This window comes from Phyllobates terribilis, unplaced genomic scaffold (genome assembly GCF_046119375.1).
Source record: "Phyllobates terribilis strain yellow unplaced genomic scaffold, ASM4611937v1 Scaffold_3__8_contigs__length_932513732, whole genome shotgun sequence".
In the NCBI taxonomy this organism is placed as follows: domain Eukaryota; kingdom Metazoa; phylum Chordata; class Amphibia; order Anura; family Dendrobatidae; genus Phyllobates; species Phyllobates terribilis.
The window spans coordinates 549,343,530-549,367,138 of record NW_027362763.1 but is presented as its reverse complement, the minus strand read 5'-3'; the positions used below and the strand labels follow the sequence as shown (position 1 = coordinate 549,367,138).

Below are 23,609 nucleotides of genomic sequence, written 5' to 3'. Positions count from 1 at the left end.
TGAGTCCGCAAACTATTCTAGGAAAATCTGCACTCCAGGAGGCAAATAGCGCTCCGTCCCTCCTGAGTCTTGCCTTGTGGCTAACCAGTACTGTACAGCCACATATGGTGTATTGCCACGTTCAGTAGAAATTGTGGGACAAGTTTTAGTGACATTTTTACCCACTTGCCCATGTGAAAATGTAAAATCTGGGGCTAAAACTAAATTTTGGAGGTAAAAATGTAATTATTTTTTTCTTCACTGCCCAATGGTATAAAATTCTGTGACACACCTGTAGTGTCAATATGATCACTGCACCCCTAGATGAATTCATTAAGAGGTGTAGTTTGTAAAATATCAAATGTGGGGGGTTCGGCACCCCAGGGGCTCTCCCAGTGGGTCATGGCACCCGCAAACCATAACCGTAAAATCTGCACTATAATATGTTGTTTCTTCCCTTCTGATTTTTGCATTGTGCCTCAAACGTGGTTTTTGACGACATATGGGTATTGGTGTACTCAGGAGAAATTGTGGAACAAATTTTGGGGTCCAATTTCTCCTACTATCCTTGTGAAAATGAGAAATTGGGGCTAAAACAACATTTTTGTGGGAAAAAAATATATATTTTTTCATTTTCACTGATCAAAGTTATAAAATTCTGTGAAGCACCTGTGGGTTCAAGGTGCTCATCACTTTAGATAAATTTCATGAGAGGTTTAGTTTCCAAAATGGGGTCACTTTTTGGCGGGGTTTTCACTATTTAGGCACATCAGGGGCTCGCCAAACGTGACATGACACCCACAGACCATTTCATCAAAGTCTGCGTTCCAAAACGTCACTCCTTCCTTTGAGCCATGCTGTGCACCCAAACAGTAGTTTTCCCCCACATACGTGGTATCAGTGTACTCCATTTTCTCCTGCTATCTTTGTGAAAATGAAAAAATTTGAGGCTCATATGGGGTATCGGTATACTCAGGAGAAATTGCACCATACAACTTGTGCCTTTTCTCATATTTCCCTTGTGAAAAAAAAAAAAAAATTGGGGCTAAGATAACACTTTTTGTGGGAAATTTTTTTTATTTTCACAGCTCAGCGTTATAAACTTCTGTGAAGCACCTGGTGGTACAAGGTGCACACCATACAGCTAGATACATTCCTTGAGGGGTGTCCGCTAATTATTCCAGCAAATTTTGCATTCAAAAAGTCAAATGGCACTCCTTCTTTTCCGAGCCCTGCTGTGCGCCCAAACAGTAATTTTGCTCCACATATTGGGTATCGTAGTACTCAGGAGAAATTGCACAACAAATTGTACTTTGCAATTTACCCTGTTACCCTTATGAAAATGTAAAATTTTGGTGCTAAAAAAAAAAAACATTTTTGTGGGAAAATGTTTTCATTTTCATGGTTCAACATTATAAACTTCTGTGAAGCACCTTGGATGTTCAAGGTGCTTACCTTACATCTAGATAAGTTCCTTGAGGGGCCTAGTTTCCAAAATAGGGTCACTTGTGGGAGATTTCCACTGTGTAGGCACATCAGCTGCTCTCCAAATGCAGCATGGTGTCCGCTAATTGTTCCAACAAATTTTGCATTCAAAAAGTCAAATGGACCTCTTTCCTTTCTGAGCTCGGCCATGCGCCCAAACAGTGATTTTCCCAGCATATGGGTTTCTGCATGCTCAGGTGAAATTGCACAACTAATTTTCCATTTTTTCTTGTTTTACTCTTGTGAAAGTAAAAAATAATTGGGTGTAAAGTAAAATTTTTATGAAAAAGTTAAATGTTCATTTTTTTTTTCCACTTTCCAAAAATTCTTGTGACGCACCAAAAGGGTTAATAAACTTCTTGAATGTGGTTTTGAGCACCTTTTAAGGGTGCAGTTTTTGGAATGGTGTCATTTTTGGGTATTTTCTTTCATATAGACCCCTCAAAGTCACTTCAAATGTGATGTGGTCCCTAAAAAAAAATTATTTTGTAAATTTTGTTGGAGAAATGAGAAATCGCTGGACAACTTTTAACCCTTATAACTTTCTAACAAAAAAAAAAATTTCAAAAATTGTGGTGATGTAAAGTAGACATGTGGGAAATGCTATTTATTAACTATTTTGTGTGACATAACTCTGATATAAGGGCATAAGAATTCTAAATTTTTGCCAAATTTCCATTTTTTTCACAAACAAATGTAAGTCATGTGGTATGATCAGACCATATTCCTGTACGGTCAGACACAGCCATTACACAGTACACAGCAGGGGCACATGTATAAGATTATCTCAGCACAGGAACATTTTATTTAAACACATTCAATTGTGAACATTATTATTCCAAGATGTATTGATAAAAATCAACTTTAAAATTAAATTTGTTCATGGGGAAAACCCCTTTTAATTGGATTTTTGAGGTTACATGTTTCTAAAAAAAATGTTGCTTTTACATGTGACTCTTATGCCCCTCCAACATGCCACAGATTGGAGCTAGGTGCTTCAAAATTGGATCATTTTCAGATTTTAGCGACTCCTGCTATTTCCTCGATTTGCATAACCTTTATGGCTTGTCCTTGATGTTGAGGATTGTATTAGTATCTGACATGTCACTTTGAGTTTGGCTGTCTGATTTAAGAGGAAAGCCTTTGGTGAAAGATAGCTTTTATAACGAGCATAATGCTATTTAATCAGTAAAATGTAATAGATACCCTAGCATCCATGCAAATTTGGTGAACATATGCTCAATATTTCTTCACTAATGAGTTTAATACCCAGAAAGGGATGTTGCGTCATTAGGGTGTGGGAACAGGGCTTTACATACTTGGTACACAGCTGCTCTTTGGCAAGTGTGCACTTTTCTTGCCTGTAACTTTTGCAGAACTGCAGTCTGATTATAGATGTAACTGTGCTATGTGAAAAACAAATGTAACTTTCAGCATTAGAACGCTAGCTCATTATGTTCAGTCATTTTCTCTTTTGCTTCTGTTGTTTATTACATGCTTGGAACATGATTTTGGCTGAGTGTGCCCAGGGCCAGGCAGTAACTAGTACTTAGTGCTTCCTGCCTCGCATAGTGTGCTTTTCCCAGTGGTCCAGCTGGGAGGGGTGAAGGAAGTCCTCTTGGAATGACATCGATAAGCACAGAACCTTTGTTTCATGGGCTGTGTCCTGCCACTATTCACAAACATTTTGGTTAACGGAAGAGCTTTTTGCTGCTTTTGAGATGAAAGTTCATTTTCACTTTACAAACAGAATATAAGCAGGTAAAATAATATAAATTATGTATTAATACATAAGGAGGTCATGATGCATCTCCTTCAACTCACTATCTTCTGTTCCACGCTAGAAGAGCCTTAATATACTGTATATTAATAAATGTATGTTAGGCAATGAATTGGCTTTTGACGTGAAAGTGATGTACATTTTTGATAAAAATGACTCGCTTTGTCTACCAACCGATCACCCTCTAAAGAAATGTACATTTTGGAAGCAGTAAAAGGCCTAATAAGTGAATGAGAAATGCTGCTACTTTAGAAGTAAACACTGAGGGATTAACAATGTCTCCAGGAATTTCATGAAGGTGCTGTGCATGTGAGATGTCACGTGAATGTTCTTGTGAAAAGCACTTGTTTAATTCCCTTCTACAAATGTGTTGTGGTGATTCTGCTGTGCCAGATGCATTTCATGTCACATTTGGGGAAGCTATAATCTACTGACAAGTCTTATTCAATGGGGAAATCCAGTCAAATGGATCTTCTAATATGTCATAGATGCATGTGAGAGCATCACATTCATTAAGCCTGATCTTGACCAGCACGGATTTCAAAGTGCTCTATAATGCATACAAGCCCCTTTAGTACAAATAGGTTGTCCAACACGAACTTCTAAACAAACTGCCATTGACATTAATGGTCCTTCGCTTGATAAAGAAGCACTTCTCCCATCAAAGTTTTTATCCTCTTAATATATTGAAATCATCATATTGTATGGCACTGTGTACTTACAACTGCTCATTTTGTCCTTCTACCCAGCTAATTCTTCTGTTTTCAATTAGGTCTATGACATCACGTGATTAAAAACTGACTAGCTGAATACTTGTAAGCTCTATGTAAAAAAAAAGGAAGTCTATTTTTCCCTGCATGACTCATGAGTTCCTGGCAGGGGGAGGGGAAGCAACTGGGTCAGGAGTTGGAGAGGAATGATAAATGCAGGGACAAGAGACTTCCTATTTCTACATAGAGCAGAGAAAATAGAAGAATTTACTGGGTAGAAAGGCAAAATGAGCAATTGTAAGTACAGTGTAATTGTAATTTTTTGGTGGGTTATTTTTTTCATGAATTTCACACTTTATGCCCCACCCCCATAAGGTAAAAAATTATCTTTGAGCATTTTAACACTTAAATGCATTTTTATTATTGCTGATTTTCCATGTAACTGGGGCTAACATTCCAGTCCCAGTTACTAGGGAAATCTGCAAATTCATCTTCCTGCTTTGAGATGAGAGGAGGAAGCACTATATTAGCACTTCATAAACTTTATTCTTTCAAACAAAACCCCAAAAATGAGGCGGACGAAATTGTTGTCACCTTTCCAAAGTTGTGGGTAAACAACTTTGTTTCAAGCATGTGATTCTCGTTCAAACTCGCCTGTCTCAAGTAACAGGTGAGGGCAATATGAAAATCATACCTGAAACCAGATAAAAAGGGGAGAAGTTGACGCAGTCTTTGCATTGTGTTTGCCACACTAAGCATGGATAAAAAAAAAGAGAAGAAAACGGTCTGAGGACTTGAGAACCAAAATTGTCAAAAAATATCAACAATCTCAAGGTTATAAGTTCATTTCTAGAGATCCTGATGTGCGCAACATAATCAAGAAGTTTACAACCCATGGCACTGTAGCTAATCTCCCTGGATGTGGACGGCAGAGAAAAATTGATGAAAGGTTGCAATGCAGGATAGTCCAGATGGTGGATAAGCAGCCCCAATCAATTTCCAAAGAAATTCAAGCTGTCCTGCAGGCTCAGGGTGCATCCGTGTCGGCACAAACCATCCGGCGATATTTGAATGAAATTAAACTCTATGGCAGGAGACCCATGGGGACCCCACTGCTGACATGGAGACATAAAACCGCTAGACTGCAGTTTGCCAAAATGTACCGGAGTAAGACAAAATCCTTCTGGGAAAGCGTCTTGTGGAGAGATGAGACCAAGATAGAGATTTTGGTAAAGCACATAATTTTACCGTTTACCGAAAACAAAATGAGGCCTACAAAGAAAAGTACACAGTACCTACAGTCAAATGTGGTGGAGGTTCAAAGATATTTTGGGGTTATTTTGCTGACTCTGGCACTGGGTGCCTTTACTGTGTGCAAGGCATCATTAAGTCTGAATAATTACCAAAGGATTTTGGGTCACAATGTAGTGTCTAGTGTCAGAAAGCTTGGTTTGCGAGCTAGGTCATAGGTCTTCCAGCAGGACAATGACCCCAAACATACTTCAAGAAGCACCCAGAAATGGATGGAAACAAAGCGCTGGAGAGTTCTGAAGTGATCAGCAATGAGATTGGTTCTAAATCCCATTAAACACCTGTGAAGAGATCTTTAAATTTGTGTTGAGAGAAGGCAGACTTCAAATATGAGAGACCTGGAGCAGTTTTCAAAGGAATAGTGGTCCAAAATTCCACTTGTTAGACCGTGCGCAGTGCATGATCTAACTTGTCAGTGCAGAACTGACCGTTTATAGAGAATTGCAATGATTTATAACTGATCAGACTGCAAAAAGTGAAAGTTCCATAGAGTGGCTAAGTAAAAAAAAATAAAAAAAATTGTAAAAATACTTAAAAAAAACAAACAAAAAAACCCACAAAATAATAAAAAATATATTTTACCCATAAATATGTATTTTTATGGGGAAAAAAGTACACATTTGGTATTGCTGCGTCTGGAACGACCCGACCTATAAACACTAGTTAATTACTTCAGTGAGCACTGTGATGAACCTGTAGCCGCCATCTTGGTAATGATAAATCATATCCAGGGATGGCCACACTTCAGCAGCCCCCACCCTTGGGACCTTCTGTTAAAACGTCAACTAGATAGTTTCCCCCCATCCAGGCTCCTGTAAGATAAGAAGCCTACTTAACACTTGAATGCTAGGAGCTTCAAAGACTTCGAGAGGAAACACAGCCAGCAGGGGGGGGTGCTTCGTCTATCTGTACCTGACCATTTGTCCCATAGGACTAGTTTCTTTGTCTGTCACAAGCATGGAGGCATAAGATATAGAAACATGAAAAGTACACGCATGTTGCATGGGATGGGCCAATAAAAAAATATCACGGCGTCCCGGAGCCATTGCGCACACAAGCCTCCGCGGTAGACGTTTGTACGTGCTCTGGAAGCCAAGATATAGCGCTGAGCCATTCCTGAGGACCGTATGGTATCATAATTGATATCAAAAGGTCGGTTACGGCGGCCCGAATCCATGGGAACCCCTGTGGGTATCCTGAGACCATCCCAGAAGAAGTTATTGGGTTCCTTAGAATTTGGGCTTCTGATCGAAGTTAGACCTGAGGGTGGAGACTGAGTCAGCTGACCTCACCAGCAGTGGGCGGGACAGGGCAGGTAAGATAGCAGGACAGACAAGAGACAAGTCAGTCTTGACCCAAGAGTGGTGTGCTGAACATCTGAGCACCAGCTGAGGCCACCAAGGGGAGGAGCAGTTTGACCATGCGGTGGTAGGCCTCAGCCTGTAACAAAGAACCGTGCCTGCGATCGCAGAATCCTCTCCCTGCGTCACAAGAAAATCAAGAAACCGGTAACTGATATGCTGTGGTGATTCTGTGTGTTGTATTCCATTGTTGTATAGTTTAGCCTGACCTTATACCTGTGTATATTTAGTTGTATATCGTGTATCTAGTGTATTATTATAATCAATTACCTCAAGTAATTGTGGGCCTGCCTTTTATTCTGCATAACGAACGCACGTCCGTGTGAGCTCGGCTCAAGCCAAAACGCTACCCAGGGTTGGTTCCTGACCCGATATAGGCCCATTCACGGACTGGGCGTATATCTAAAATAGGGACTGGTGGCAGCATACCAACTGGGGATTGGGGAAGGCTGGTAGTGACGGTCGGAGGTTCAGATATATATATTCCTGGCGCGGCCAAGGAAGATATATATACCGCCCTCACTACAGAGGGCCCCGATACCCAGTAGGTTACAGGACAGTCTCCCTGGCGACCGCTTATCCTAGGTGCAGTTCCTTGACTGACCTGAGGCTAAGAGGGCGCTAGCGAGTTGTGCTGTGTAGTGACGTTACGGTTTAGTGACGTTGAAGGGATAACACACTACCGTGTTCCCTGCGCTGGTTGCAGCTACCTGGCACTACTTTCTCTAGGTGCAGTACCTTGACTGACCTGAGAGGTAAGGGGGCGCCAGAGAGCTGCACCCACCGGCCGGCTTTCATCACAAGCACCGTAAAAAATAAAAAGCGAGGCAATAAACTATGCTTTTTCATCATGCCTCCGAACAAAAAGTGGCATAAAATGTGATCAAAAAGACAAATATAAATTAAAAATGGTATAGCTAAAAACGCCATATTGTCCTGCAAAAAACATGCCGCCATACAGCTCCATCAGCAGATAAATAAAAAAGCTACAGCTCTCAGAATTAAGCTCTGCAAAAATATTTTTTTTCTATAAAATAGTTTTTGTGTAAAAGCGCCAAAACATAACAAAATGATATAAATGTAGTATCGCTGTAATTCTAGTGACTGGAAGAATGAAGCTGCCTTATCAATTTTACCACACGCGGAAAAGCATAAAAAAAATATTCTTGAATTGCTGTTTCTTGTTCATTCTGCCTCCCAAAAATTGAAGTAGAAAGAAAGCGGTTTGAAAAACGTTACATGCCCGAAAATGGTACCAATAAAAACGTCAACTCGTCCCGCAAAAAAAAACTAGCCCTCACATGACTGTCGGTCGAAATATGGAAAAATTGTAGGTCTCAAAATATGGCGATGCAAAAACTAGTTTTTGCAAAATAGCATCTTTTAGTGTGTAACAGCAGCCAAACATAAAAAACTATATGAATCTGGTATCGCTGTAATCACACTGACCTGAAGAATAAAGTTATACCGCACACGGAATGGTGAAAAAAATAAATAAATAAAACCAATTCTTGATCTGCTGTTGATTTGTTCATTCTGCCTCTCAAAGATCCCAGTAAAGCTCCGGTCACATTTATCCTGCACTCTACGCTGAACGCTTATGTGTCACCCTGGCCTGGATGCCACAAATATAATAAAGCTGTGTCTGAGAGCAAGGGGGAGGTTCTCTGGTCAGGGGAACATTAGCATGCAATACCTCCTGTCTCAGGCCAGTAGGGGGAGCAGGCTGCCCCTATAAAAGCTGGAACTGGGGGCAGGGTTAGGGAGAACTGGACGACCTGTCTCTGGATTGAGGTGTCCCAGAGCAGAGAGAGACAGTTGTATTGCACCCTAAGAGGACGTGTGGCGGTAGGAGAGCCACAAGCCAGGGACAAGAGGTGAAGTGCGCCTGTCCTGGCAGACAAAGAACCCAATTTACCAGACTTTGGCGTCTGAGGCTGTGAGGACTCCACGTCCTACAGCAGATAACCAGTCCGCAGGGGACTGTATGTTCCTTGGCCTAAGAAGCCTGGAGGTTCCGCCACACCAGAAGGGACCAGCAAAGCCGTACCAGGCCGGGAATAGAAAGGGACCCAAGTTGCAGGCCATACGGGCGAGAAGACACGGTGAGCTCTGGAACGTGGGCTGTTACCCTACAAGGAGGAAATAGCCAGAAGGAGCGCAGAGAGCACGGTAGGCCTACACCCTCACCCTGACCAGGGCCAATTTCCCATTTGCTCTCAGACTTCCAGGCCACCCTCCTAGCCAGGCCTGTTTGTGGGTCAGTTCACCTGTTCTAGTAAAGACCCTGGACTGCAACCTGTTGTCTGTGTGCTCCTTGCTCTTCCAGCACTAACGGCGCTGGGACGCCCTACACCATCACCCCCACCATCCACTGCACTGCCCTGGGGTTACACTCCTCCCGTGGGGAGTTATACAGTCTCAGCTGCACACACTATCAGCCCCAGCCTGCAGCGTCGGTTAACCCTGACCGCAATCCACGGGTGGCGTAGTCGGACATCACTTAAAACTTATAAAGGGACTACCACTTGTCTGACCACCCTGAGCCACGGAACCGGGTTGCCACTAACACCCCCACGGCCCAGGGGGCGAGTCACTTACACTGGGGTTTCCGTGTAAATTTCTGAAATACGTGATTCAGACGGAACACCCAACGGAAGATTTCCTATAATGAGGTGGAGTCACTTTGGACGTTGTCTGGCCTATGATCCGGCGGTGGCCGTCTTTTTAGGCGTGCATAAAAGTTCGGTTGGCCACAGTTTTGTTCACCTCTGAAAAGATGGACACCGATGAACAGAGGCCAGATGGAGTCCAGAGTAACTCGGCTGCCTCATTATAGTGAATGGATCCCTCAGCAGTTTCATCTGACTCGCGTCATTCGGAGATTTGGATGGAAACCCCAATATAAGTGCTCAGCGTAGAGCGCCGGATAAATATGATCCCAAACGTTATGTAAAATGTTCCCAATTAAAGCTTCAACTCAATCCACAAAAAAGCAAGCCCCCACTCAGGTTTGTCATCTGTTAACGGGCTTCCACGTTACTGGTAGTACAAAGGCTCTGGAAAAGCCCTATCCAGCGAATACTACACTTCTAAATCTAAATGCCCCCCTCTCTTCTGAGCCCCCCAGTGTGCCTAAACCACATTTAGCGTCCACATGTTTGCCATTTCAGTAGCGTTGAGAGCTTACCTAATTTACGGGTGCATGTCTCCAGAACCATGAGCTGTGCACTACAGAGTACTGGTCACTACAACGTACTGGGCACTACAATAGCAGATTTGCAATTTTCATTCAGCAACATCCACTGCTGCTTGTTTCTGGAAAACACCCATAAAGTTAAATCATCACTATACCTGTAGATAAATTCCCAAAGAGGTATAATTTCCAAAATGGGGTCACTTGAGGGGGGATACTGCTCTTCTAGCCCTTGTGGCTCTGTATGTGGAGTCTGCAAACTATTCTTGGAAAATCTGCGCTCCAGGAGGCAAATAGCGCTCCGTCCATTCTGAGTCTCGCTGTATGGCTAAGCAGTACTGTACAGCCACATATGGGGTATTTCCACATTCAGTAGAAATTGTGGGACAAATTTTGGTGCCATTTTTACCCATTTTCCCTTGTAAAAATGTAAAATCTGGGGCTAAAACAAATTTTTTTGTGGTAAAAATGTAATTATTTTTTCTTCACTGCCCAGTGGTATGAAGTTCTATGACACGTCCATGGTGCCAATATGATCACTGCACCGTTAGATGAATTCATTGAGGTGTAGTTTGTAAAATGGGGTCCCTTACGGGGTTCTGCTGTTCTGGCACCTCAGGGGCTCTCCCAGTGGGTCATGGCACCTGCAAACCAAAACAGTAAAATCTGCACTAATTTATGGCGCTCCTTCCCTTTTGAGTTTTGCACTGTGCCTAAAAAGTAGTTACCGATTGCATATAGGGTATTGGCGTACTCAGGAGAAATTGCTCAACAAACTGAGGTCCATTTTTTCCTTATAGGCCTTATTAAAATTTAAAATTTGGGGCTAAAACAACATCTTCCCTCTTGAGCTTTGCACTGTGCCTCAAAAGTAGTTTTCAACCACATATGGGGGGTATCTGTGTACTCTGGAGAAATTGGCCAACAAATTGTATGGTCCATTTTGCTGCCTATTACCCTTGTGTTCAACGTTCTAAATTTTTGAGAATCACCTGTGGGTTCAAGGTGCTCACCACTCATTTATATATATTTCTTGAGGTGCCGAGTTTCCAAAATGGGGTCACTTGTGCGGGGGAATTTCCACTGTTTAGGCACATCAGGGGCTCTCCAAACGAGACATGGCGTCTGCTAATGATTCCATCAAATTTCGCATTCAAAAAGTCAAATGCCGCTCCTCTCTTCCGAGCCCTGCCGTGCGCCTAAACAGTAGTTTTCCTCCACGTATGGCATATCGGCATACTCAGGTGAAGTTGCACAACAGATTTTGGGGTCCATTTTCTCCTATTACTCTTGTGAAAATAAAAAAATTGGGGTCAAAGTTTAATTTTTGTGAAAAAAAAAAAAAAAAAAGTTAAATCGTAATTTTTTTCCTTCCACATTGCATTAATTTCTGTGAAGCACCTGAAGGGTTAATACAATTCTTGAATGTGGTTTTGAGGGGTGCAGTTTTTATAATGGTGTCACGTCTGGGTATTTTCTGTCCTGTAGTCCTCCCAAAGTCACTTCAAATGTGATGTGTTCCCTAAAGAAAGAAATGGTTTGTAAATTTTTTTCATAAAAATTAGAAATTGCTGATAAACTTTTAACCCTTCTAAGTTCCTTAAAAAATGTTTAAAAAATGATGCTGATGTAAAGTAGACATGTGATAAATGTTATTTATTAACTATTTTGTGTGAAATAACTCACATAACTAACTCGAAAGTTTCAACATTTTCACCACATTTCTGATATTTTCACAAATAAATGCAAGCCATATTGAACAAATTTTACCACTATCGTGAAGTACAGTATGTCACGAAAAAAAAAAGTCTCAGAATCAGTGGGATCCGTTGATGCGTTCCAGAGTTATTACCCCATTAAGTGACACTGGTCAGAATTGTAAAATTTGGCCTGGTCATGAAGGTGAAAACTGACTCTGGAGATGAAGGGGATAATAGAACCCCCTTTTGCTGTTATAACCTTCAGGAAACATGATGGTCAGGCACCAGCTTCTGACAGTGTTTGACAACCTAACTTTTTTTTGCTAGAACTTAGAAATATAGAAAAGAGTAGCACAACATGCTTTTCTAAACTTGTAAAAAATGTACACCCAGAGTAAAGGTGGTTAAGTGTGAACATAGTTTAACTATGTTTGATCATTAGCGTGTATGGCTCTGCTGAGGGGGTTCATTTCAATACTTTTTTGTTTGTGGTTTTCAAATATTATCGCTTATTGCATGCTGAGAAGTCAATGGGGTAGATTCAACAAAGCGCAGGCTGTGTGCCCACGATGCGTTTTTTAATCCTTTTCCGCAGTGGCAAAAACGCTTAAACGCTTGGTAGAAGGTCTGCCATGTTCCCCAATGATGATTCGCATGTGCAATTATTTTGCGGAAGCGCTGCGTTTTCGCCGTCATTGACTTGCATTGGAACGTTTGGATTCCACATCACTGTATATGTAGATGCGCATTCCATGCGTTTCAGTGTGCGGATTGTACCCGGGTGTGGAGGACAGGAGACTCTCCTCCGGACCCGGGTACCATAGAAACTGTGAAAAAAAGAATAAAATAAAAAATAAATGTTATATTTACCTTCTGACGGCCCCCGCTGCGCTCGTCCTCCCATGCCGGCAGCTCGCGGTGGACTGATGGTAAGTACAGATTTATTTTTTTATTTTTTACCATTCTTTCGGTCACTCTATATAAATCCATGACGTTTGCATGGATTTATATAGTGTGACCAAGTTGTCAAGCACTTTCCAGGTGATGCTAAAATCGCTTGGAAAGCGCTTGACAACCCGCATGTGGAAATGCATGTGAAGAACGCTTCACATCCGCAGGTCACTGGCAGGAAAAACGCATGTACAATCCGCATGCGTTTTTTCTGCCAGGGGAGATGCAGAAACGCTCAGGAAAAATCCAGAGCATTTCTGTATCGTGGGCACATAGCCTTACTCCAGAAAACTGCCATGAAACGCTTTTGCGCAACGTGGAGTTGCATAAATTTTTTTTTTTGACTTTTGGTATCTTCACCAAAATAGCTTGACCAAAATGGGCAATTCTGGGAAGCAGACTGGGCATAGTTACCCCCACAAATCAAATTCATTAGAGTGCTGAAGTTTCTTATGCCAGAAATGCTACTTCAGTTCCTGGCACACACCACAGAGAAGATAAAATGAATTCATTAACCTTTTCTCAATATAGTTTTTTTACAGTTGCGTAATATGTCATGTCCATGCCTTTGATAAAGGTTCACAAGCCAAGACCGCATCTTTCCTGATGGATGATGGCTGATTTATTCAGCTATCCCCTGCCTCTAACAGCTGTGGGTGGAGCGACACTCTGCCTGCAGCTGTTAACCTTTTAATTGTCGCAGTCAATCTCTGGTAGCTGCATTTAACATGTGCCGTCCGGGGGCGCATCATTCCTTGCAACCATTGTCGCGCACATGATGTGTTTGCGAGGCACCAATGGGTTGCGGGGGGGTCTGCTGAAGATCCCCAGTGCCTTAATTACAACACTCCTGTGAAAGCCAGTGTTTAGCTGGTGTTCATAGGATATTGTGATTTTAGCTATACATAGCAGTACTGAAGCCCTGCTATGTATAGCACAAGCGATAAGACGATTGCAGCTTCAAGTCTCCTAAAGGGACTAACAAGTACAGTAAAAAGTGAGGACAGATGTTTTAAAAAAATTAAAAGTTCAAATCGCCCCTTTGTTCAGAAAAGTCCGATCTATCAAAATATTAAATTAATTAATTTGACGTGATAAGAAAGTAAATTGAAACACCAGAATTAAAACTTTTTGGCCCCCTCAACATTGTACTAAAATGCAGTAACAGGTTATCAAAACATTGTGTATCCCAAAATGGTATCATTAAAAACGTCAGTATAGGGCGTAGAAAATAAGCCCTCACACAGCCCCAGATCCTGAAAATTGAAAATGTTACTGATCTTGGAAAATGGCGACAAAGGAAAAAATATATTTTTTTTGTACAAATTTCCAATTTTTTTTTCTACCACTTAAAGAGTAACTGTCATTTTAATTTTTATTTCATAAATCAATAGTACACATGAAAATAAGCAATTTTGTAACATATTTAATCAGCGAACTCTGCTTCTTTCTCTGCCAGGACTGATCAGTCCTTATCAAAATTGTCAGTTCTCGGGTAAAATCTGTATTCAGTGGAGACAGACTTTCCATTACTGAGATAGGAGATGGCAGCTGCTACTGATGAGATTCTATGTAGAGGGGGAGGAAGGAGCTAGAGGCAGAGCGCCTCCACTCTCTTATGTATATAAAATCTTATCAGTATCAGCTGCTATCTCCTATCTCAGTAATGGAAAGTCTGTCTTCACTGAATACAGATTTTACCTCAGAATTGAGAATAATAACTGATCAGTCCGGGCAGAGAAAGAAGCAGATTTCTCTAATTAAATATGTTACAAAATTGCTTATTTTATGAAATAAAAATTAGTGACGTTTACGCTTTTACAACAAAAAAAACAACAACAAAAACTATACATGTTTGTATCTGCGTTATCGTACCGACCTCCCAGGTTAGTTTTACCATATAGTGAGCATGGTAAATACAAAAAATAAAAAAACAAAAAGCAATTGTGGAATTACACTTTTTTTTCAATTTCAAAGCACTTGGAATTTTTTTTTTAAATTAATTGTGTCATTCAAAAGTACAACTCGTCCCGCAAAAACTATGTGGACGGAAAATAAAATCAGTTATGGCTCTAGGAAGAAGGGGAAGAAGAAAACGGAAAATAGCCCGGTTATGAATGGGATAAGTGGCGTGTGCTTCTTAATTAATTGGGCACAATGTACTCAAGTGAGATCTTTGCTATTACCGGTGTGCCCAACCCAATGTGTACAGATCCTAAGGCTGTATGAAATGGCTCTGCATTTAGGTGATATATTCAGACCTCATGAGAATACAGGTAGAACTTTCCCAAACATTTTTAGTGAAGGATTTCTTATTTTTAAAGTTCAATATACCGTATATAGCTTACACTGAGTTATACTAGCATTGTGCAAATGTAGGTTAAGGAATAAAAAAACATAGCTTTGTTTTCTTATCCAATCCTAGGAAAAACCCTTGGAGCTAAAAAGGAAATTGCAGTTGTAGGTAAATGAAAGGATCGTCCACACAAACATCTGCTCGCTCTTTGTTTCTGTTTTTATCAGTTCTGCTTGCTGGTAGAATAGATCTCAAGTCATATCTGATGAATTATATTACAAAGTTTCATATAGGAAAATTTACTTTACAAGGTAATAGCTTATATGTACGTGGGCAAAAGTGTGTAAACTAGCATACAGGGTGTAAGCCAAAGGAGCCTTATAAGTGTGGCTCACGGACTGTACATTGTTATTTTATAAGTGGTGTACAAATTCTTCAGTGATGTCAATGTTGACCTACAGTCTCACCTTTCAGCACCTAAACTGCCTGGTATTCCTAAACAAGCTGGGTTATTTCTGACCCTACTCTTGAAAGAGTCAAAATCTTTGTCAAATCTCTTCTAAAATGAGCTTTACGGTATAATAGAGTGGATTACATAGTACACATGTTATCACGGGATTACATAAAAAACTTGTTCAGCTGTGTACTTATGTCTATACAGTGGCATGTAAAAGTTTTGGCACCCCTGGTCAAACGTACTGTTCTTATGCAAGTTAAAGATGAAATGATCTCTAAAAGGCCTAAAGTGAAAGATGACAAACTTCCTTTGTATTTTAGTCAGAAAAATATATATAGTCATTTTTTTCATTTTAAAAATTACAAAAAGGAAAATGGTCCAATGCAAAAGTTTGGGCACCCTGCATAGTTGGTGCCTAGTAGCACCCCCATTTTGTAAATGCTTTTTGTGGCCATTCAAGAGTCTTTCAATTCTTGTTTGAGGTATTTTCATCCATTCTTCTTTAGAAAATTCTTCCCGTTCTGTGAGATTCCTGGGTCGTCTTGCATGCATTTCCAATTTTGAGGTCTAGCCACAGATTTTCAATGATATTCAGATCAGGGGACTGTGGGGGCAATTGTAAAACTTTCAGCTTGTGCATTTTGAGGTAGCTTATTGTGGCTTTTGACGTGTGTTTAGGGTCATTATCCATTTGTAGAAGTCATCCTCTTTTCAACTTCAGCTTTTTTACAAATAGTGTTATGTTTGCATCAAGAATTTGTATCAAGAATTTGTTGAAATTTCATTGAATCCATTCTTCCCTCTACCTGTGCAATGTTCCCCGTGCCATTGGCTGCAACCCAACCCTAACTCCTAATTGATCCACCCCTATGCTTAATGGTTGGCGAGATGTTCTTTTCCAGAAATTCTGTGCCCTTTTTTCTCCACACATACCTTTTGATCATTGTGGTCAAAGAGTTATATTTTAACCTCATCGATCCACAGGACTTGTTTCCAAAATGCATCAGGCTTGTTTAGATGTTCATTTGCATATTTCTGACGCTGAATTTTATGGTGAGGATGCAGGAGAGGTTTTCTTTTGATGATTCTTCCATGAATGCCATATTTGTGCAGGTGTCTCTAAACAGTAGAGCAATGTACCACAACTCCAGAGTCTGCTAAATCTTTCTGAAGGTCTTTGGCAGTCAAGCAGGGGTTCTGATTTGCCTCTCTAGAAATCCTTCAAGCAGCTCTCACTGAAATTTTGCTTCGTCTTCCAGACCTTATCTTGACCTCCACTGTTCTTGTTACTGCCATTTCTTAATTACATTTCAAACTGAGGAAAGATCAACTTGAAAGCGCTTTGCTGTCTTCTTATGGCCTTCTACTACTTTGTGGGCCTCCACCATTTTCATTTTCAGAGTGCTTGGCAGCTGCTTAGAAGAACCCATGGCTGCTGTTTTTTGGCACAATGTCAGAGGAGGCTGGGTTTTATAAAGCTGGGAAATTTGCATCACCTGGCCTTTCCTATCAATGATAATAAACAAGCCATAACCCTAACAGGCTAATTAGGGTCTGAAACCTTGGGCAAAATTATCTGAGCACACAAATTGCGAAGGGTGCTCAAACTTTTGCATCGACCCCTTTTTTTTAATAATTTTTAAAATGGGGGAAAAAAAAGGATTATATATTTTTTTTACTTAAAATACAAAGGAAATGTGTTATCTTTAACTTCAGGCCCTTTAGAGATTATTTCATCTTCAACTTGCTTAACTGTTCACAGTACCAGTGGTGCCCAAACTTTTACATATCACTGTATTCAATTCTCGGCATGCCATTGGTTACTGACTTTGAGAGCAGCTTCTTGTATAAACAGGCTAATGGCCTTTGATCATGTTATATCTGGCTATGGCTGTAGGGTTGTCTGGGAGAAAAGAGAGAAACTGATCAAGCTGTAAATCTGGAGCCTTGATCCCACTAAAGTCTCAACTTTATATTGCACTGCTGGTTGATGATTTATCATAGGGAAGCATGTATTATGCAATGAATGTGCTATTTAATGTGCACATTGTATTAAAATATGTCTGCTAATCAACTGCTATAACTGGTGGATTTGTCCAATGACCACTTTAGTGCAGAGGAAACGAGCTGACCAAGAGGTGCATGGGTGCTCCAGGCCAACCAGGGTGAGAGCTGTACTTTGTAGCCCCTAATTTAAAATATGAACCCTTCCTGCTATTTATGTAACTAATGGGATATCTGAAAATGAGTCGATCTAAACATGATGGCCTCGATAAAGTAAATATATCATTTAATGTAAATACTTGTGGGAAAAAACATGGCTTAATCCAAATTCGATACATTTTTATTTTTTGCTAAAAGTTTTCGATGAGGATGATTTACTTTAGAAATACTAGAAGTAAAGGAGTAAGCTAGCCTGAAGAGCTTGGGTAATTAACATAGATAACTGATATGGGTGGGGGTGTAGACATTTAGTGTACTTAGAGGAACTGTTCATCTTCACTGTATTGTTAAAGTGAAAGCGGTGGAAAGAGTAATACATTCTTCTAATATTGCGCCAATACGATATGCTTTTTTTTTCTGTGATGTGGCAGAATCTTGATAACTTATTTCAGTCATTACAAAGTACATACCATACACAAGCTAAAAGTATAAAATATTTCTGGTACATTGTGAGACTTATCTGTCACCCTGCAGAGAAAAGCTATTACCTGACATGACTGTTGCATGCTGACATTACTGTCCCATAAAAGTCAGTTTAAGGTTCGCTCACCCTAGCGTATAACACGGCCGAGTGCTATGTGATGTTTTATCGGATAGCACTCCGACCAATGTTATTCTATGGGGCAGTGCTGATCAGCGATTTATTTATTTATTTATTTTTTTTTTTTTTCATGCCAACTCAGCAGGAGAAAAGAAGCACAGCATGCTGCGGGTTCATCCGATGATTGGATCACGCGCACACATACAAGTCTGTGGGTGCTTGTAAAATATTTGACTGCACTTGAATGTCATCCGAGCGCAGTCAGACATCCACAGACACAGAGAATGGAGAAATGAAGTTCTCCATCTTTTGCACGCCTGTGAGAATCTGATCATAGTAAGATGATGATACTCAGATCAGACTCTGACACAGGTTGAGCTGAGTGTCATTAGCATAATCAACCTGATTCTCTAGCATGAGAGAATCTATAGCCATTTGAGCGGACCCTTAGACATTCTTCTCTGCCAATGACTCTGCCAGTGTTTCATGCAGATTTGCAGAAGGTTTTGATGTAGACCAGCAACATATTTCACCCTTACTCACGGATGAGAAGGAGCCCCCCAGTATCACTGACAGGAAGTAGTATAAAATGCAATTGGAAAATAATAACCATTTAGAGTATATTTTGGTGTAGTTTTAAACTTTTAAAAAATAAGACTTTATGTGCTGGAATATTGGTAATTTATTTGGATCTGTTGCTTATCACACTTGCATGCCTCCGTGGAGTATAAATCTGTACCTGGCATGCAGAATATTTCAGCGGTCAGAGCTTTGGTAAAGTAAAAAGATTCTCGGACTCCAGGATGAACAATCCCTACATCTGTAAATTATTGTCGGTTTGCTAATGGTTTCTTGTGAGGATGTTTTTTAATAAACCATTCAATGAGTAATTCTGTAAACCAGCCAAAAGATTGAATAGCAAACTTTTACACACACACAAAGCCTTGTAAAAGCTAGACACGTTACTCATTGACATAAATAACTTAAAGTACATGCATACAGATTATTTCTTTTTACTGATCTTTTACAGTTGAATTAAACTGTAGAAATGTACTTTTCAGTTTAAATCAACATAAAGACTTGTGGCACAGCATGTGCCATCCATAGAAGTACATTAGGTCAAGTTCAGATTGCAATTTTGTTGTTTCTGTGTAGAAACCGCAGAAGCCATATGTTAGATAGATGTGACTGGGATATGTTTGACATTTTATGTTTGATAACTGCACATTTTTAAGGGTGCTGCATTATTTTGCTTAAATCTCAGCCCACACTCTCCATAGAAGTTCTAATGTTTTTTTTTTCTATTGGTTTTGAAGTGAAAACCAAGATATTGTAATGTAGTTTTCCACAAATCAGTGGTAGGATAATTTCCTAGAATTGTTTAACAAAAAAACAACCATTTTTGGCCACTGCCAAAGTCAGGAGTGCACCCAGGGTCGGTCTGGGCTGGCGGGATACCGGGAATTTTCCCGGTGGGCCCCGCCCCCTGCTGCAGAGGAGAGGGGGGAGAAGAGAGCAAAAAAAAAAATCCTGCGGTTTTAAGGGGCACGGGCCCTTTAAAAGCGCAGGCACAGTGTATGCAGGGACGCGCGCACGCGGCGTTCATTACCTGAACCACCGCGGCGCACGTCCCAGTGAAGCAGCTGAAGCTGCGCGTCTCCCTTCGCCGGCCGGCGTATGACGTCATCGTCATGCGCCTGCTGTGAAGGAGGCGCGCAACTCAGGAGAAGGAGGACACACCGCACGGGAGCGCAGGAAGGTAAGAGGTGTGTGTGTGTGTGTGTGTTGGTCTGGGCCCCTGGCTGGACACGCGAGGGGGGAGCCCTGGCTGGACACGCGAGGGGGGAGCCCTGGCTGGACACGCAAGGGGGGGCGGGCAGGCTCGATACATGTGGGCTAGGATAAATATATGGAGAGGCCACCCTGGACATATGGGGGTGCCTGGCTGGACAAGGGACTTAATTACTGTTTGGGGTCCAGATTGAGGAACATACTTTATTAGTTTATGGTGGCCAGTGGGGAGCATTATTACTTTAGATTCCAATTATTATTATTACATTATTACTTCTGTAATATAATTTACTTTTTAGGAAACTGTTTTCCATGGGATGGGACAAAAGAGGAGTCCTGTTACTGTGCAGGATGGCACCATGTTGCTTTTTTTCTTCAACTGGTATAGTGTAGAAGTCGGGGGGGGGGGGGGGGATTGGGAATATTCTCTAGAAGAGATCAGTTATTGGTAACTGTGTGTTATTTTCTGCAGAGACGATTCCTGGCTGGAAGAAGTGATGGCGGACTGTGCCAGATGAAGAAAAGCGAAGATGAAGGGCTTCACCTAGAGACATCACTGGTGAGTCAGTGTATTACATGTACACTTACACTACACACGTGGTCAAAATTGTTGGTACCCCTCTTTTCATTAAAGAAAAACCCACAATGGTCACAGAAATAATTTGAATCTGATAAATTACAAATTTTTGAAAATGAACAAATGAAAGTCAGAAATTGCTTTTCTGCTTCCACAGAATTTAAAAAAAAAATTAACCTCATGAAATAGGCCTGGACAGAAATGATGGTTCTTCTTAACTTAATATTTTGTTGAACAACCTTTTGAGGCAATCACTGCAATCAAACGATTCGTGTAACTGTCAATGAGACTTCTGCGCCTCTCAACAGGTATTTTGGCCCACTCCTCATGAGCAAACTGCTCCAGTTGTCTCGTGTTTGAAGGTTGCCTTTTCCAGATGGCATGTTTCAGCTCTTTCCAAAGATGCTCAATAGGATTTAGGTCAGGGCTCATAGAAGCCACTTCAGAATAGTCTAATGTTTTCCTCTTAGCCATTCTTGGGTCATTATCCTGTTGCAAGACCCATGACCTGCGACTGAGACCAAGCTTTCTGACTCTGGGCAGCACATTTCTCACTAGAATCCCTTGATAGTCTTGAGATTTCATTGTACCCTGCACAGATTCAAGACACCTTGTGCCAGATGCCGCAGAGCAGCCCCAGAACATAACAGCCTCCCCCATGTTTCACAGTAGGGACAGTGTTCTTTTCTTGATATGCTTCATTTTTCCGTCTGTGAACATAGAGCTGATGTGCCTTGCCAAAAACTTCCATTTTTGTCTCATCTGTGCCATAGTACATTCTCCCAGAAGCTTTGTGGCTTGTCAACATGTAGTTTGGCAAATTCCAGTCTGGCTTTTTTATTATTTTTTTTCAACAATGGTGTTCTCCTTGGTTGTCTCCCATGAAGTCCACTTTGGATCAAACAATGATGGATAGTACGATCTGACACTGATGTTCCTTGAGCTTGAAGTTCACCTTTAATCTCTTTAGAAGTTTTCCTGGACTCTTCTGTTACCATTCATATTATCCGTCTCTTTGATTTGTCATCAATTTTCCTCTTGCGGCCACGTCCAGGGAGGTTGGCTACAGTCCCATGGATCTTAAGTTTCTGAATAATATGTGACACTGTAGTCAAAGGAACATAAAGCTGCTTGGAGATGGTCTTATAACCTTTACCTTTAACATGCTTTTCTATAATTTTCTTTCTAATCTCCTGAGACAACTCTTTCCTTTGCTTCCTCTGGTCCATGTTGATTGTGGTACACACCATGTCACCAAACCTCACAGTGAGTATCTGTAGCCCTATATACAGGCCCACTGGCTGATTACAAGATTGTAGACACCTGTGATGCTAATTAGTGGACACAACTTGATTTAACATGTCCCTTTTGTCACATTATTTTCAGGGGTACCATAATTTCTTTCCAGGCCTATTTCATCAGTTAAATTTTTTTTTAAATTCTGTGGAAACAGAAAAGCAATGTCTGACTTTCATTTCTTAATTTTCATAGATTTTTAATTTATTATTACTTTTGTCAGATTCAAGTTATTTCTGTGACCATTGTGGGTTTTTCTTTCATTAAACGAGGGGTACCAACAATTCTGACCACGTGTGTGTATATAGTATATACAGAGCTCCTGTGTATGTCACTGGTGATCACTGTATTACGTATACACTGTATACAGAGCTTCTGTGTATAATGTCACTGGTGACCACTGTATTACCTGTACACTATATACAGAGCTGCTGTTTATAATGTCACTGGTGATCACTGTTACCTGTACACTGACACTATATACAGAGCTCCTGTGTATAATGTCGCTGGTTGTAATAACAGTGTTGTTAGTATTGTGGTTTGTAGTCATGATCAGTATTGTAGTATTTGGTCACTTTGGGGTGGTAATATGTGGTCTGGTCATGGTGTGGCCGTATTTGTTCCTTGTATGTGGTATTATTCGGTCACTATGTGGTGGTAATATGTGATCTAGTCATGGTGTGGCGATATTTGTCCCTTTTGTATGTGGTATTATTGGTGTTGATATAGTGAACTGTGTTGTGTATGGCGGTCATTTTGTTCTTGCTGATATTAACTAGGAAAAGATTTTTTTCCATTAGGCCACAGCCCCACCATTAGTATTTGGTTAGTATTTTTTCTCAGGAGTCGCTGCCAAAACAAGTAGTGGGTGATAAATGCAGAATTGGTGACTTGTTTCTATTCTACCTTTTCTCTGATTGTTCCTCACCTGGTTTTGGCTCCCACTCCTGAAAAAAAATACCTACCGGATACTGATCAAATACTGATAGTGGGGCTATGGCTTTTGAGATTAAATACTTGGACCAGAGCAGCAGAGATGCACTTACAGGGGTTCTCCGGTGAAAACAAGTAATCACCTCTCCACAGGATCAGTGATAATATTGATTGGTGGGGGTCTGACTGCTGGGACACAATTAGCAGAATGTGGAGCTTTTCTCCCCATTAGACTGGAGCGGCATGTGAGATGCGACCACTGATCCATTCATTCCCTCAGTGGCTGTGAGCGCTGCTCTTTTTTGGAAGCCCCCAAGAGAATGAATGGAGCTGCGCTCAGACGTCCCAGCTGTCGCTGCATTTTAAAATGGGGATAAGTGTCCTGTCAGGGATAAAACTTCCCCATTCTTCCGATAGGTGCATTTTCCAATGTTCGGACCCAAACGATCAATAAGTTATCACCTATCTTGTAGAGCCCATGGATCGGTGATAACTTGTTTTAACCAAAGAATCCCTTTAATGCAAACTACCGTAATTGTACATCCCAGTTAGTGTCACACAGTGGATGTGCAAGAGCCGCCAGTCAATGCTCCACTATAACAGGGATAGCGGATAACAGATATTTGCATATGGCTGTAGGTGGGCCCCTAGAGTCAGTTCTCCCTGTGGGCCCCAGACACCCCAGTCCGACCCTGAGTGCACCCTATGGAAAGTGACATCTCTTCTGTGTTTTGGATCCACTCTTAGTTTTAGCTTCTAAATTCTGATGAATTAATGCTTTTGAAGATACCAAAATGTGAGACAGAAAAGGTAGCACTCACCTTCCCTTAAGCATTCTTATTTATACAACAAAAAGTTAAAAAATAGTTGCAGAAGTAAATGGAACATGCCATGGCATGTTCCATTTACTCCTGCAACCATTTTTAAAATTTTTGTTGAATAAGTGAGAATTCTTAAGGGAAGGTGAGTGCTACCTTTTCCATCTCACATTTTGGTACCTAGACTAAGTTTTGGTGCTGCAA

The 23,609-nt window shown here is 40.9% G+C and overlaps 1 protein-coding gene across 7 annotated transcripts in view; it reads left to right on the top strand.

Moving 5' to 3' along the window:
- The window catches only part of PHACTR2 (phosphatase and actin regulator 2), a 240,027-nt gene that overhangs the window by 120,659 nt on the left and 95,759 nt on the right, over window positions 1-23,609 (top strand). For 2 of the 7 annotated variants that reach the window (XM_073671371.1, XM_073671370.1), the window contains exon 2: window positions 20,254-20,340. The exons of the other annotated variants lie outside the window; for them this stretch is intronic. The gene's annotated coding sequence lies outside the window, so the exon portion shown is untranslated. The remainder of the gene's footprint in view (window positions 1-20,253; window positions 20,341-23,609) is intronic. 7 annotated transcript variants of the gene reach the window in all.